Source organism: Salmo trutta, unplaced genomic scaffold (assembly GCF_901001165.1).
Source record: "Salmo trutta unplaced genomic scaffold, fSalTru1.1, whole genome shotgun sequence".
Taxonomy (NCBI): domain Eukaryota; kingdom Metazoa; phylum Chordata; class Actinopteri; order Salmoniformes; family Salmonidae; genus Salmo; species Salmo trutta.
In genome coordinates, this window is record NW_021822911.1 from 2,844,017 (window position 1) to 2,849,505 (window position 5,489).

Here is a 5,489-nt window from a genome sequence, read left to right on the forward strand (position 1 = left end):
TGATTATATTATTATTGGTATTATTGATGGTATTATTAATGTTGTCTCTCTCTCTCTAAATTAATCACCACAACACATCCCTTCTGCTACTTTATGAGGTCACTAGGTGTTGTGTTAAGGCTGCTATAATATCATTGAGTTACACAGCTACTTTAGCTGTACTTTAGCTACAGCTTTTAAATGTTATAAAACAGCATTCAACACGAGGCAGACAGATCTTACTTTTCTCCAGTGTGTCAACGAGCTCCTTCTGGTTCATTTTCCTCAGGATGTGCAGTGTGATCTTCAGAGCCCCCTCTCTGGCACTGCTCTCCTGCTTCTCATCTTCAGCATCCACCACTTCCTTATCCTGCTTCTGACTCTCAAAGCCTTCTGGGAGTTCAGGACTAAGAATCCTCTTGAACATCTTCAGCTCGTTCTTCACAAATGTCATAATTTTCTCTTCAAGCAACTAAAATATATCAAGTAAATAAGTTAAGCAAGAGAAGAAATGCTTTCTCATTAACACAATAATGAATAATTGACAGATCAACTTTACTTGAGGAAAACAAAAACAAATGTTCATAACAGGATCACATACACTGAATATAGAGTCCAGGTCTGTTTGATGACTCTGGGAAGACTGACCACTGAGAATCTCTGACTCTGATCTCTCCTGTTGGTTTCTGTGGACAAAACATGAGATTACAGTTCACACACACACACACACACACACACACACACACACACACACACACACACACACACACACACACACACACACACACACACACACACACACACACACACACACACACACACACACACACACACACAGGGAACGATGTGGAGGGAACGATGTGTTTGTTTAATATTGTTTTAGGACTATGAAAATGGACTAAAGGATTAGCCTATGGATTATGAAAACAACCAAAAGAAATGTGAAAATGGGAGAGGAGAAATGACTAGAGACAGTGTTGTTTAACTCACTGACCATGACCCATGAGTTCTTCTTACCTTTGTTCAGTAGAAAAGTCTCCCTCTCTAAAGTGTATAGGTGTACACATGGACCAGTCACTCTTCATGGACACACAGCTGGGTACAGGGGAGGCTGGTCTCTCCTGCTTGATTGGTCTTCAACACAACAGAGACAAACATTACATCTCTCATCTACTCTGATCTCAGATGGGAAACATAAGAAGAGTTCCAAAACGCAACATATCACTTTACGGAAATGAGCTTTTATTGTTTAAAGAAATTATGTATTAATTATTACATCTCTCACAGACAAGGATTTGTTTAAAATCTATCACTTGATGGTTTCATTTCAGAGAGACAAAAATCATGTTTTTTTATGCAAAATGCTATACATCTCCCTCACTCTCAAATGTGACCGACCGGCTCAATTTGGTAATTAACTAAATAACTACATATATAGTGATTTTGGTTTATGTCAGTTTAATTGTTTGTTATGGTAAAAGTTGTTATTTTATGATTGTAAGTGATAAAATTAACTAGTAATTCTCAGTAATTACTACTTTAGTAAGGAATAACAATTTTTTTCAGCACTACTGCAGTTGCTAAATAATTCCAATAGATGGGAACATAAGACCACAATGATATTTCAGAATATAAGTTTAGTTTTCTCCCTGGATATACCACCACTCCCCACGCTTCCTGCAGAACCCCTGCAGTACCTCCACAGACCCCGGATTGAGAACCCCTGATTTAGCAGATGCTCTTATCCAGAGAGATTTACAGTAAGTGCATTCACCTTAAGATAGCTATTTATTTAGGAAATAAACTTAATCAATTATTCATAAAATTGTTATCTCACCTCTTAGCTTTGGTGTCATGTCCCCCAGAGAGATGCATTTTGGAGGCAGGGCCCCCCTCCTCTCTCTCCCCAGAGAGACTCATTTTAGAGGCAGGGACCCCCTCCTCTCTCTCCCTAGAGAGACTCATTTTAGAGGCAGGGACCCCCTCCTCTCTCTCCCTAGAGAGACTCATTTTAGAGCACTGACCCCTGTAAACAGAGATCCAGCATGTTGGTTGTGGTTAACACAGTAACAACTAAACAGAGATCCAGCATGTTGGTTGTGGTTAACACAGTAACAACTAAACAGAGATCCAGCATGTTGGTTGTGGTTAACACAGTGACAACTAAACAGAGATCCAGCATGTTGGTTGTGGTCAACACAGTGACGTCCTAAACAGAGATCCAGCATGTTGGTTGTGGTCAACACAGTGACAACTAAACAGAGATCCAGCATGTTGGTTAACACAGTGACAACTAAACAGAGATCCAGCATGTTGGTTGTGGTTAACACAGTAACAACTAAACAGAGATCCAGCATGTTGGTTGTTATTAACACAGTGACAACTAATTATTGAAGGTCAATTGTTCCCCCTCCTCTCTCCCCAGAGAGACTCATTTTAGAGGTAGGGCCCCCCTCCTCTCTCTTCCCAGAGAGATGCATTTTAGAGGCAGGGCCCCACTCCTCTCTCTCCCCAGAGAGACGCATTTTAGAGGCAGGGCCCCCCTCCTCTCTCTCCCCAGAGAGACTCATTTTAGAGGCAGGGCCCCCCTCCGCTCTCTCCCCAGAGAGACTCATTTTAGAGGCAGGGCCCCCCTCCTCTCTCTCCCCAGAGAGACTCATTTTAGAGCACTGACCCCTGTAAACAGATATCCAGCATGTTGGTTGTGGTTAACACAGTGACAACTAAACAGATATCCATCATGTTGGTTGTGGTCAACACAGTGACAACTAAACAGAGATCCAGCATGTTGGTTGTGGTTAACACAGTGACAACTAAACAGAGATCCAGCATGTTGGTTGTGGTTAACACAGTGACAACTAAACAGAGATCCAGCATGTTGGTTGTGGTTAACACAGAGACAACTAAACAGAGATCCAGCATGTTGGTTGTGGTCAACACAGTGACAACTAAACAGATATCCAGCATGTTGGTTGTGGTCAACACAGTGACAACTAAACAGAGATCCAGCATGTTGGTTGTGGTTAACACAGTGACAACTAAACAGAGATCCAGCATGTTGGTTGTGGTTAACACAGTGACAACTAAACAGATATCCATCATGTTGGTTGTGGTCAACACAGTGACAACTAAACAGAGATCCAGCATGTTGGTTGTGGTTAACACAGTGACAACTAAACAGAGATCCAGCATGTTGGTTGTGGTTAACACAGTGACAACTAAACAGAGATCCAGCATGTTGGTTGTGGTTAACACAGTGACAACTAAACAGAGATCCAGCATGTTGGTTGTGGTTAACACAGTGACAACTAAACAGAGATCCAGCATGTTGGTTGTGGTTAACACAGAGACAACTAAACAGAGATCCAGCATGTTGGTTGTGGTCAACACAGTGACAACTAAACAGATATCCAGCATGTTGGTTGTGGTCAACACAGTGACAACTAAACAGAGATCCAGCATGTTGGTTGTGGTTAACACAGTGACAACTAAACAGAGATCCAGCATGTTGGTTGTGGTTAACACAGTGACAACTAAACAGAGATCCAGCATGTTGGTTGTGGTTAACACAGTGACAACTAAACAGAGATCCAGCATGTTGGTTGTGGTTAACACAGAGACAACTAAACAGAGATCCAGCATGTTGGTTGTGGTCAACACAGTGACAACTAAACAGAGATCCAGCATGTTGGTTGTGGTTAACACAGTGACAACTAATTATTGAATGTCAATTGTTGTATTTTATTCATTATCTCTTAGAAATAAAACATTTCCTAACAGATACATCCCAACAGTCAGGTGATTTAAAGCATCACATGAACATGTAATCGTGACTGATATTTTTCACCTCATCTCCATGTAGTTTAACTAATAATAATAATAATAATAATAATAATAACAACAATATAATATTAATAAGTCACTTTCTCTTTTAATAATTTCTCTCATTCTAGTGTGTTGCTTTGTTCAACAGGTGTGATATTATTATGCTGTTACTGAATTCAGTTCATAATAACAATGTTAAGAAAAGTATGTTCAGTGGTTTCAAACCAAATTACACAGGAAAGAGGAGCTCATTGTAATTTAGAAAACAAATTTTACGATATTTTGAAAGACGATTTACAACTTATACATAAAAAAATACAAATTGTAAAATAACCACAATATACGAATATATGAACAATATGTTTTTGAATTTGACTTGCCTACGCCCAGTTAGCGCCATTTTGTATGATTGAACTGTCACATAACTGTCCCAGGTGAAATGGACTTTTAGATCTGAGTGTTTTACTGTCAGTCACTATACTAAAATAACACCATACATTTAATTTCTCTACACACTTTACAATAATCACTGGGAAGATTCTTACCTTGTCGCCTGAATTCACAACCAGAACATGTCAAGTCATTGAGATATTTTCCGTTGTTCTGAGAGAGCAGCTTCCTGATAACAAGTGGCTCTGTATCTATGTTCTAGGTACAGTTGATCTTTGGATGCAATAATATCTGGTCAAAGTCTAGTGACACAACACCATAATATATCATAAACATAACAGCAGTTGGCCAGAAAAGGCCATGACATACTATAAAACAGGGTTTGTCAACTAGATTTGGCTTCGGGTGTCACGGTTGTCATAGAGAGGAGCGGACCAAAGTGCAGCGTGATTATCGTTCCACATATTTTATTGAACTGTGAAACTATGCAATACATACACATAAACTAAAGAACAAAAAAACAACAAACCGTGATGCAGAGGTAAAACATACACTACTCAAAAACAATCTCCCACAAACCCAGGTGGGAAAAACACCTGCTTAAGTATGATCTCCAATTAGAGACAACGATGACCAGCTGCCATTAATTGGAGATCATCCCAAACAAAACCCAACATAGAAATACAAAACTAGAAAACAACATAGAAAAACTAAACTAGAAAACCCCACTGTCACGCCCTGACCTACTCTACCATAGAAAATAACAGCTTTCTATGGTCAGGACGTGACAGTACCCCCCCCCCAAAGGTGCGGACTCCGGATGCACCTAAACTAAAAAAACTTTAAAAAAGGGAGGGTTAGGGAGGGTGACTAATGTCTATGGTGGCTCTGATGCATTATGCAGAACCTTCTCATCCCGCGGATCCTCCAGCAGTGGCGGCGGCTCCGGTTCGGGGCGTAACCCCCTCTCCGCCCGCTGATCCCTCTGCTTTTGTGTCACCGGACCTTGGATCATCACCGGAGGTTCTGGACTGCGGACCGTCACTGAAGACACTGGACAGCGGGCCGTCTCAGGAGGTTCCGGACTGCGGGCCGTCGCTGCAGGCTCCGCGCCGTGGATCATCATTGCAGGCTCCGTGCCGTGGATCACCACTGGTGGCTCCGTGCCATGGATCATCACTGGAGTCTTCGTGCCATGGATCATCACTGGAGGCTCCGGGCCATGGATCATCCCTACAGGCTTCTTGCCATGGATTATCACTGGAGACTCCGGGCCATGGATCATCACTGGAGGC

The 5,489-nt window shown here is 41.5% G+C and overlaps 1 long non-coding RNA gene across 1 annotated transcript; it reads right to left on the minus strand.

Annotated features, from left to right (window-relative positions):
• Positions 1–626: 626 nt before the first annotated feature.
• On the minus strand, positions 627–1,871 carry LOC115186775 (uncharacterized). Its single transcript, XR_003875902.1, has 3 exons — positions 1,817–1,871; positions 997–1,113; positions 627–665 (listed from the first exon to the last, which is right to left on the minus strand). It is a non-coding gene; the product is annotated as an uncharacterized LOC115186775 (long non-coding RNA).
• Positions 1,872–5,489: the final 3,618 nt, after the last annotated feature.